Source organism: Ambystoma mexicanum, chromosome 10 (genome assembly GCF_040938575.1).
Source record: "Ambystoma mexicanum isolate Mex_15411 chromosome 10, UKY_AmexF1_1, whole genome shotgun sequence".
NCBI classification, from domain to species: Eukaryota; Metazoa; Chordata; class Amphibia; order Caudata; family Ambystomatidae; genus Ambystoma; species Ambystoma mexicanum.
Window position 1 is genome coordinate 931,787,129 of NC_090932.1, and position 12,429 is coordinate 931,799,557.

Below are 12,429 nucleotides of genomic sequence, written 5' to 3' on the forward strand. Positions count from 1 at the left end.
CTATAAACAGTCACACACCACAACATCTCCCTTCCATACAGAAAAAAAAAACACAAAGCATTCCATCTGGATCTGCCACTCACGGAATACAGAGTCTGCCACACTCTGGCACAAACACCCAAGGGGTAACCACAAGAAACCAACTATGCACCAAGAGGTGGGAAAACAAGAGGGGGGATCACGGATTGCTAGACACTGGACCCAGATGCAACACGAAATGTCGATGTAGAGCAAAAGCAAAACATTGCCGCAGAAATCCACGAGCTAACACAGAGGGAAGGTGGTGTTGTAGATAACGGGAACAACAAACACAGAAGGGGTACGTAATCCACCAACTTCCGCCCTCACATTCCAGACACAAACATTTGAAATCAGCTCCAACTCATCACCCAAATAAAACAGTCCCATAAGAATATCAACCACCAAGATACTAATCAAACGCTCATTCATCACATCAAACATCTGTGCATGCAACCATCACCAAACATCAGACACTGACACATCTCTAACTATGCATGTACTACAACACTCAACATACCAAAGTGGAATAAATGGAATGAGGCAGCAAAGCAACATGTGCAAGCAAACCTCTCACAACAGGTGGTGTCATGTCACATCCAACATGACAACTAGAAAGCAAACCAAGTTCATCTGTACCCTGTTCATCATCCAACCGCACCCACGCCACATTCATCCTATGTAATCACACTCATGTGCATGTACACACAAACCCACAAACATACACATTGCAGCACACTATCATCACACAACATATAACAAATGTAAACAGATGAGGTGCTCCTCGTAGCACCCAGAACTAACTATAGTCATAACATCCTAATAAACAGTGAGCAACTAATTCAGAAAATTTGGCTAACATTTTGTACAATATGGATATATGAGCTTTTCGGCTAATCTATTCAATGCACAATTTTCTATACTGTTTTATTGCTGGTTGCACTAACAGCAACCTTTCACTTTTTCGCTACAATGCACACATTACACTTTTTAATCTATAAACAATTAACTACGCAATTTTCTATAGTTTTAACTTGCTAGTTGCACTATCAATAACCTTTCACTTTTTAGCTACAATGCACTTTTCAATCTATGCACAATTTACTACTTTGCTCTCTAAGGATAGAAAATAGTTTCTTGGATTTTGAGTTAGCCTTAGCGATTCTGTCATTGTACAGTGCGCTTTTAGTTTGGAGGACTTGTAGTTTATATTCTCTGGGGGTCTTGGTGAAGGCAATTTTTTTTAGCCCAGTAGGCAATTTCTTCCACTGGGCTTCCGCCTTTCTCTTTATTTTTCTTAAGGTATTTAGAGTGGGGGTGAACCATCCATTGAGATGCGCAGGTTATTTGGCTTTGGAAGGGCAAGGGGGGCTAGTTGGTCTATTGCTGCCAGCATGGTGTGATTGTAATGTTTGGTCATAATGGTTGGGTCAGGGTTGTCCTTGAGTTAGGTTGCTAGGAAGGGTTGCAGTAATGGCAGTAGGTTGGTGGCCGTTATGTTTCATTTATTTCTGGTTGGGGCGGCTGGAGCTAGTTTAGGGGTGTTGGTGCTATTGGTCAGTGTCTCGATCTCAAATGTTATAAGATGGTGATCTGACGATGGACATGGGGAGTTGGATTAGATAGTGGAATTGCAGTTGATGTCTGCGAGCCAATCAAGAATGCAGCCTTTCACATGAGTAGGATTATGTATCCTATGTGATAGACCGAGGGCTGACATGGTGTTGGCAAGGGCCAGGGAGTATTTGTCCAATGGGTCGTGGAAACCAAGGTTAAAATCACCCAGTATGATGGTTTGAGATTTAGGTTTGGAGTTTGAGGATAGAATTTGGGTAACATCATTTTCAAATGAAAGTATGGGCCCTGGTGGTCTGCAGATAAGATGGATGTTTAGGGTGGTGTTTGCATTCAGTGATATTTTTACTGTGAGGTGTTCCCATGAGGTAAAGGGGGTGTTGGGTGGCTCTCTCATGTTTAGGGAGGTTTTGCGATGATGGCAACCCCTCTCCCTTTGGCTGTGAGTATGTCCCTTCTCCAGATGGAATAGCTATCTGGTACGGCGATCAATAGGGCAGGGCCAGCTGCGGAGTGCAGCCATGATTAAGTTGTGGCCAGGAAGTCAGGTTTGTGGGAAGTGATGACATCTGCAATGTCTAGTGCGTGTGCTGGTAGGGATCTGGCGTTAATAAGGGCTGCTAGAATATTTTGGGTGAACGCAGGTGAGTGGGGGTGAGGGCCGTTGAGGTGGTGGGCACTAATGCTTGCCGTTCCCAGGGTGAGTAGTGAGTTTCTTCTTGGGATGGTAGGGGTATTGGAGGGGGTAATACCTCTAATGACCTTAGTTCTGGATGCTGTTGGAAGTGGGACATTTGTACACAGGAAGGTACCCTGAGGGGAGATAGGGAGTACTACGTGTGGTGGTATGGTGCGGTCTGGTCTGAGGCTATGCAGTGTCAAGGGTCTGCTCAGAAGATTGAGTAGTGCGGCGGCCATGTTGTAATGCAACGGTGAGAGACTTTAGGGTGTTCAAATTTGAATTTAGCACAGAGTAGTACAATAGCAAATGCACGCAGGCAGTGGAGGCCACTAGGTAAATTTGAAATTGATACAAAGCACTACCATAGCAAATGCACACATGCAATGAAGGGCACTAGGTAAGTTTGAGTTTAGCCCAGAGCAGTACAATATCAGATGCAATTCGAATTTAGCACAGAGCAGTATAATTTGGATCTATGTGATCACTGCGCCGGCCATAACTGCGACGGCCGAAATGCCGACGCAAGTTACAGCGCGTTGCAGTGATCATATAGATCACTGTGCCCGCTTCCCCGGCCTGCTTTTCCCTTCCTACCCCCACCCCCAACTTACCTTTCACGGCGGCACACTTCTGTGTGTGCCGCCTGCATCCTGCTATCCCTGCGGCATCAGCTCCTCCCACTAACGTAGGTTAGAGCTGACGCCGCAGTGTGTTTTTCTTTTTTTTCTCTTTCGTGTCCCCCGCTTACCAAAATAGTAAGCGGGGGACACCCCCGCAACTCCTGACTCCCGTTACGGCGCCCAGGCAGAGCGGGGGACACCCCTTCAACCCCTGCTCTGCTTGGGTGCAGTAAATGTCACCCTCATTTTGTGCACGGCCAAAGTCGCAGTAACTGCGGGGCACACAAATGAGGGTGACATTTTTGTACGATTCCGTATGATTTCTGATGCACACAGGCATGGGGACACTAGGTAAGTTTGAATTTGATACAAAGCAGCACAATAGCAAATGCACACGGCAATGGAGGGCACTAGGTAAATTTCAGTTTAGCACAGAGTCGTACAATATCAAATGCAATTTGAATTCAGCACAGAGCAGTACAATATCAAATGCAATTTGAATTTAGCACAGAGCATTACAATAGAAAATGCACACGGACAATGGGGGCATAATGTAAATTGCTAGGTAAGCAGCAATTGCATGTACAGGGCAAAGACAGTGACTGGCGAGTTAGGTTTAGTATGAGCTCAAGTGCAGGTGCAAGGCAAGTAATATATGGTATTAGCTGGCAGGTGACAATGGCAAGGGTACAAGTCTAGCAACTCTGTGTCAATTGATCGTGGGCTTACCCCATGAGTCGGTGGAACACAAGGTATGAAGATCTGATTGGTGATTGACAGGAGCAGGCATGGAGAGTTACGTACAAGGTGTCCTACAAGATAGAGTGTGTCCTCATAGATTGACACGATGTGTAGGAGGGTTTAAGGCGCAGTGAGTAAGATACGCTTTGTTATAGGGAAAGGTCGGCAAAAGGACAGCAATGTACTCCCGCGGCCCAAACGGCCCAGACAGGCACAGACAGGATCTGACCATGTACTGGGCGCCTTAGATGTGGGGGGCGGCTTCCGCTTTCCGGCAGCCCTGCAGGCATATGAAGGCATTGTAAGGTTGCTAGACAACCAGGAGTAAACACGAAATGCACAATAGTGTGGCAACCATCTTAGGGCATTCTTAGGGTCTGTGTTAAAGCCACAGGGGCAAAGGTACCACAAGGTGTGGGTAGGTTGTGCTGGATGGGGCTACGACCTTACGGCAAAAGGTGGCCTGCTTCAAGAGGCCGCATATCAGTTGGTAACAGCTGTTTGCTGAATGCTGCCACAATGAGGATGGAATCCTAGCTGCTCCTGCAGCTAACAGCGCATTTCGTCACGGAAGGTATATAACTGCTCCTGCAGCTGCTAGGTGGTTGGGGCTCCAGCCCTTGAGGAGGGTGACGCACGAATGGGCACAGACAGGATCTGGCCTTGTAGTGGTGGCCTTAGACGTGGGGGCCGGTTTCCACCTTCCGGTGGCCCTGCATGCCTATGAAGACGTTGGAAGGTTGCTAGGCAACCAGGAATAATCACGAAATGCCCGGACGGACATCTTATGGCAGCCTTGGGGACTGTGTTAAATCCACAGGGGCAAATGTGCCACGAGATGTGGGTAGGTTGTGCTGGATGGGTATACGGCCTCACGGCATCAGGTGGCCTGCTTCAAGAGGCGGCATATCCGCTGGTAACAGCTGTTTGCTGAATGCTGCCATGATGAGGGTGGAATCCTAGTTGCTCCTGCAGCTAGCGGCGGGTTTTGTCACAGAAGGTATACAGCTGCTCCTGCAACTGCTAGGTGGTTGGGGCTCCAGCCCTCGAGGAGACTTCATCTTGCATTGCTATATTCACAGCTCACAACCTAGTGCACAGGCACCTAAATTGCATGTTTCACGTAAATAACACTATTTTCAATTCTTGAAGCATGTTTCAAGATTACACCATTTCTCTTAATCTTGAATGTCGTTGATGCTGCACATCTCACTGCGTGTAACACATAATACACCTGATTCCCAAAAGTAAACTTTTAACTTTTATCTCAATATTGCAAAATATTCTCTTTATAATCACTCATTTTGGGCTTCTCACTATCTCTAAAATCACTGAAAACTACATGTAAAAAAACATTTTCGGCAGCTTAAATCACTACACGCACAAACACATTCCATTGAAGGGCACTGTTCACGCCTTTGCGGTTCTATATAACATCCTCAGACAGCATATGCTAGCGGAAGAGCTTCTGTCAATGCAGCACGTGATTCTAGGAACAAGCAAGATGATGGCTACGATCGTTCATTAGAGCACTTCCAGAACGCCAAGGCAGTACCGGCAAAGCCGTTTTTGCTTTTTTTTCTTTTTTAAGCGCAGCAGCATAAACTTTAAAGCAGAACTTCAATGATCAGAGAGTCCGAATGTTACGGCATGCGTGTGATTTCACTCGTAGGCGAGAATCCTACTTTAATGTCCTCAGTGGTCCTAATGTGTCCTTTCCCTGTGGCCACGGATGCAATTCCATCAGGCCGCAACGCATGCGCCAGACCTCTTATATTGAATCTCTTCCCTGTGTGTCACCATGGACATAGAGCATTCGGAGGTCCCTTTCTCTAAAGGCAACCTCATCGCAATCACTTCCCTGTGTGTCATCACGCATGTAGAACGTCCGGAGGTACCTTCTCTAAAGCCACTTCTTCGAACTTTTGAAGCAGGGATAATGGCACCGATCCTGTGTGCGTTCCAGCCCAACGGCTGTGACATGCATAGGACCCATTTGGTGCGCGCCAACAACGGTCTTGCAGCCCATGCCCATACCAATTTGTTTTCATCTTTTTTTCCATAAACCACTCCATACATTGAAACACTGTTTTAATTGCAGTGGACTACACATCCCAGGAGCCTCCCACAGCAGTGCTCGGTGCTGCACGGGCCTGGGTAGCTTCTCAGGAACAACAGCAGCAGGCACCATAATCTTACTGTCCGGGAAGATGAGGTGAGACAAGGAGGGGTTTTCAGTCTGTACTTTCACTCTTGGGCGCCAATGCTGGTAGCAGGCACATGCTACCAAAACGTACAGTTAGTGCTGCGCCACTACTCGCATGGTGGGGATACTCCGGGTGGGAACTGTTGGTTGGGGGCCTTCCAACCAGAAGTCCATGGGGAAATCCTATGTCGGTGTGCTGGGAAAGGTTGTATTTATACTGGGTAGGGGGAACGGTGGGTGCTGTCATATTGCTGCTCCCCCCCAGCTTTCCTTACTTCGTTTGGTTGCTGCTGTCTCTCCTGTAAGCAGGCAATGTCTCTTCTTAGTGTGGGTTCTTTAGGCATCCTCGTTGCCAATGTTAAGATGTGAGCTAGGGCTCTGACCAAGCACACCGACCAGCTGTGGATCCATGTAGGTTAAACCAGGATGCTTTATTTTCCATAGTCACATATGTACAACTCCAGTTACTTGCAGGTATGTACATAACAGGATCAGGTAGACACAGGTAGACATCAAAGGGACCGACCCACCGGCTATCCTCTCACTTCCAGCTCAGGCCCCCACTGACATTCATTGATCCCTCATGCACAACACTCACTCAACAGTTCTCCTAGCTGTCTATCATGCATACATCAACTTTCCATCAGCATCTACTCCTGGCCAGTGATAGATAAAAAGACTAAGGGCCTCATCACGAGTTTGGCGGTAACCCTTAAATCCGGCGGTAGCGCTACTACCGCCGGATTTAGGGGTCTGCCAAATCAGGGCTTTGGCGGATTTCTCCCCAGCTCTGAGCTGGGGGGAAATCCGCCAAAAATTTCCCGCCGCCGGTAAGAGCGCGAAAATTCCCCATTGAGCCTAAGGGGGAATGGGGCATTCCCGAATGGGCTCAGTGGGGAATGGGGAATTCCATTACTGCCAAACCCGTGATCCGGCGCTAATAGCGCCGGGGGGGTTGACGGTAGGGCTAATACCGCCATCAGTAATACCACCGGCGTTACCGCCCAACTCGTGATGAGGCCCTAACTCACATTACAACACCAAACTTCTGGTTTTGCGAAAAAAAATGAACACATCTCTTTTTAATCTGACTTACCACAACAGAGCATACTCAAGGGGCATGGGGTGTTAGTATTTAAAGTATTGACTACACCCACCCCATCCTGGGAAGGCTGTGGCTCGTGACTATGCCCCAGTGTAGTCCAATCGTTTCCTTGCTTTGTGATGCCACAAGACGTCCACTTTTGCTCTTGGCGCAGCAGCCATCTTCGATTGGCAAGCCGTAGTTTGATGGACTGTTATCAAGGGATGGCATCGAAGAAGACAATGTTACTTTTGATTGTTCACCTTGATGTCTTGGATCTTCCTTCCAAACCTTTCTTCAATAAATTCAATGTATAGGCACCTGCTTTGCCTTTCTAGTGTTAGATATGACATGAATGGATATGGGAACTCCTTCCTTAACACTCTCCATTAAGCTGTAAAATACAGGACTATATGACAAAACAATGGAAAAAGGGCCGGCTAGGGTAGTCATCATGATGGAGGCAGTGGTGTGGCTGCCGCCATGATTTCCAGCCAGCTAGTGACCCTGGTTGGCCATCTAGGGTTCAGCACAACCAGCACCTCAGTCAGGCAATGAGCGACGAATGGGGGCTTTCCTTGCAAATCTAAAAGTGGTCTCATAACTCAAAGGGCCTCTGTGGCAGCATCCTAGATGCTTCATTTTCAAAGTAAAAAAACATGGATAAATACAGCTAACAGGTGTAAAAAGCTATGAAAAAATACAGGTTGCAATATCTGGAAAAAAGACTGTACCGCATACCTGGCGGACAGCTCATGAGTTAAGCGCTTGCCTCTGACATGGGGTCAGTCGGCACTTTGCAATTTCGAATGACACAGCAGGGCAGACTCAGCATTTCATCCTTTCACCCTTCCCAGGTCGATACATTAAGTGCCATTAAATTGGGTATTGATTAAAACCCATCATTACACCGGTTATTTTAGCGCTTAGACGCAGGTGGAGTCTGACATGAAGCACTAAGTGAGAAAACAAATGATTGTGCCTGAAAGCTTAAAAAAGATAATTATTTTTGTTTTGTTGTCATAGTCAACATCATGTCATTTTCTACTGCAACACTGTATGTTAGAGTCATAAATAAAAAGTATCAAATATTACATGTGGCCAAACATTCGCAAATGTACATAAACATTTTACATATTTTAACTGATGTCATACAATTCAATGGAAAATAGTTCCAGGTGTTCTTTCAGACTCTTCTTTTTGTTCTTCATTAAATAAGAATAAAATCTGGGAACATGATAATAGTTGAAATTGACTGTTGCAGATGCAGCCTGCTTTTAAGTCGCAGATACATGCAATGCTCGTGTATAGTTCTTTTGCTGGTTCTTTCAGATGGCATGATGGCAGTCCCTCGTCGCGGCTCTACACAGTGGGCAGCAGATGGCAGAACAGTACTGTTTTTATACTTTCTTAAGTAAAGCGCTTTGGGTTAAGGCACTATATAAATCATAAATAAATACAAATACAAAACAATAACGTATGTCTCAATCGCAGAGGGCTGCACATTACGCAAGTATTGCGAGCGAGGTCTACTGTTGATAAATAAACGACCCTGACCAGTGGCCGAAGGCCATCATGTTATGAAAGAAAGTCCGGGTCAAGCTTAGTGTTGAAATAAATGAAAGGCAATGGTAAGGTGCTTGCTTTTAGTTCTTGCAGTAACAAAATATAAACTGTAGGACGGTCTCGCTTGCTTTCTTGTTTTCCTACTGGACACCTGGGTCGTATTACATAAACTTTGCAGCTGCAATTCTGGAAGTGTGCACTGTATTAGCATTAAGGCACACATTGTCCCGGGGCAAACTCGATATTCTTGCAATCAATTGTTTGCACCGCCCTAGACCCAGTCCTTTGTCCTAGTGCTAAAATGGTGAAACACCGAACTCGCTGTGGCGCAACATATCTGTAACACAGCTTTTAGCAGGTGTTAAAATCCATGGCGCTAAGGGACCATATTGTTAATTACGCCACCGTAATTTACGGTGGCGTAATTAACGCCTTCCCCACTCCCATTATGCCCTATGGGGCAAAAATGGGAATGGGGAAGGGTAAATGGGGATTGGGGACTTACCACCCCGCCGACCTCGGAATGGGGCGGTAAGTCCGCCTACCACCATGGCGTAAACGTAGTTTGCGCCATGGTGGTGAAGTCACGGCCCAGGCGGTAATTTACCGCCTGGGTCGTAATGAGGCCCAATGTCTGTCTGTTTGGATTGGTAGTTTAACACGGTGTCATGTACCTCTTCTCTATACCGATTAAACAGAGCAGGTGCTAAAATAAACCTTTGGTTGATGCCAATGGTAACATAAACATCTCACTGAAATGAACAATCACACCCAGTGATAGCAATGGATAGTAACACCTGCAACAAAGAAACACCCATCCACAAGTGGTCTGGGTTCCTTGTTTCACTATACTGAAAAACATGCTAGCCAATAAATGGAGAAAACCTATTGGGCCTCATTATGGGGTTGCCGGTCGCTAACAACGGTACCGGTAAGCTTGGTCTGCTCGCGGGTGCCTTTTCGTCTGCCAGGTCTGACCTGGCGGGCTGACCAGCACCCGCGAGCAGATCATGTCAGATGCATGGGGCACCATTCACGGTGTATCCGGCGACCCCATTCCCAGCGCCCAGGAATGGGCAATTACCGGGTCAGCCGGGGCTGTAATGCCCCAGTAATTGCCCATTAGAGGGCACCGGGAAAAAAATGAGTCCGGCGGTAGCCGTGCCGGCTTTACCGGCACGGCTACCGCCGGAGTCATAATGAGGCCCATTGTTTTAAAACATTTATTTTTAACAACAAAAGCATATAACGTGCAGTAAATACCAATTATTACATAAAACATCCTGTTCCAGGTTCACCAACTAGAGGTACAGCAGAACTAGACCATGATAGAAAACATTTCAGGAATATAGTTAAGTACTAGTATTAAACCTGTAACATACATTGAAAGACAAGGCGTCTGTAACCATTACCTCTCCAGATGTTTTGCACCACAACTCCCATCAGTCCTAACCATTTTAGTCATTTCATAGATGTTGTAATCTAGAGCACCTGGAGCGCCACATATTGCAGAGCTGTTCTGTAGAGTACACTGACCACAGTGCAAAGACATTGAGATAGAGGCAGATGAACTATTGAAATAGCTGCTCAACTGCAATTCTGTCACCAAATCCCAAGAGAATTGTGTAGAAGAGAAAACAAGTCCAAGCAGACATTGCATAACATACATTCCTCATACTACAGTACTACATAGTGTCCTCATATGTGGTGTTAGATTTGCCAAGCCTGCCATGGCTGAAGTCCAAGACTCTCTTCTCAGCAAGTGTACAGAGTTCCAAAGATTCAACCTAATACAATGGCCCTTTTATACATTCGGCCTCATTAGTAAATGAGGCCGAATGTACAAGCCCTTGCTCTATGGCAATGCTGGTACTAGGCCCCCCTTCCCAGCAATTCATGAATTTGCATTACCCCATTATAAATCACCAGGTCCCAGGAACTCCCAACAATTCTCTCCACCTATAAAGATTAGAGCCGTGTGTGTTACTACAGACCCATAAACACAGCACAGGCATCACGATCTCAGCTCGTGTTACCTGCCTTGCAACCCTAAGTGACAATAAAAAGCATGTGAACTATCACCCGCACCTATGTACATCTACACACCTAGTGTGGACACGTTTAGGATCCTTGGGATAAGTCCCCCACATGACTCAACTCATCAGTGCCTCCTGTGTCGCGTTAGCTCCATCTAAGCGCCAAAATGCCATCATCATCATATCTCAATTAGGGCAAACACTGACCACACAATACTGGTACATTTCCGATTCTCTTTCTCAGCTACAGCGCTAGAAACCAAAGACATTTTACAGTACCCTTCTCACATTAGTACCCGGCGCACATAAAAAACTATGAAACAAACGCACCGATTGGTGCATTTGCGAGCCTACCTTTGGTGAGCCTTACCTTATGGTACGCCCGCACAGAATGCAGCGTGTCCCTTGCATGTCCCTTGCGGCAGTCTTCCCTACTTCACATTTTTTTCCTCAGGCCGCCATGGAACTACGTCCCTTCTTTCGTTCCATGTCTGCAATTGTCTTTGTTTACTATGGCTGTCTCAGAGAACAGAAAAAGGGACGTTGTTTCCCAGTCCACGGGGGCCATTTTATTTTGTTTTTTCGGCTGCGAAACACGTTGTGTCTCCCAACCGAATAAAATAAAATAAATTAGTACCCCGGTCTAACGGGCTGGGGCACTAATAGCAATAAACCCCTCGCCGCGGGGGCATTACCACGTCAGGTTGCCCCCGGAGCCCATGGGTACAGGCCTGATGCAGTAATGCCCCTGCCACGAGGGGCTTATTGCCTAAATAAGCTGGGCAACCACTTCAGGGACAACATCCTATGTTCTGTACCCCTAGGGACAGAAACTACATTAATGAAAATTGAGGAATAGATATTTTAGGCTACGAAATGTAGCTAAATATGCAACCTGATGTTGTTGCACCTCCTCATGGCCTCCAACACTGTAATTCAAGGCACCCAGTTGCATTAATTCAATTGGCAATATAGTTCCAAGGCACCCTCTTAAACTGGTTTCCATCTTTCATGGAGGACCGCACGTGAGCAGGTCAAGTTATTGGGGTATTTTACAGGGACGTCATTTCACCAAAATGCCACGGGTAGCGGAAGTGACATCACATGACCCCTGACCTCTGATGACATCACAGGAAGTGCTGACCCCACCCCGAAGTCACATCATGGGAAGCGATGGAACACGACCTTTCACTTCTTGAAAAAACAGGAAGTGACTTCACATAGCATTGTTTCTAAGTACACTACCAGAAAATATGGTTACAATATCACTGTAAAGTGATGTACATTTCATACAAGAATGGATCACCATGTGTATCATTAATATCAGCGCGTATAGGCATATTTACCAAATTACTGTGAATGCAAGCAGACGTTCAAGGCCAAATGATAATGATGTGTTATTATATAGCACTTACGCTTAAGGGCTTCATATAGACCAAATATACATACAATATCACCCAACCTGTGTTGGTACCCATGTATCAACCTCAGCAGGATGAAAGGCCAAGTTGACCTTGCTGGGAGCCGAACCTACAATCTGCAGAGCACACGCGCATTGCAGCAGCGAGCGCTCAACCCACTGAGCTATCTTACCTGCTATAGCTATCAGAAAACGAGCCACTCAAGAAACACAGAGCCACATGCTGCTGGCCACAGGCCAGCAGTTTCAATTTAATGTTTTCTTTTTTTTTAGCAGTAACAATGTGCGACCCCTGGCGACCCCTAAATGACGTCCCTGGTATGTTACCATGGGACCCCTTTTTCACTTCTATTCACATCGCAGCAGGAAGGGCAGATATAAATAGAGGGGGCTACCAAACAGAGATAACAGAAAGGGAACAAAAAACAGGGATGATGGGGTCCTCCTCTAAAAGAAAAAGAAGTGCGCTATGGGGTGTCCG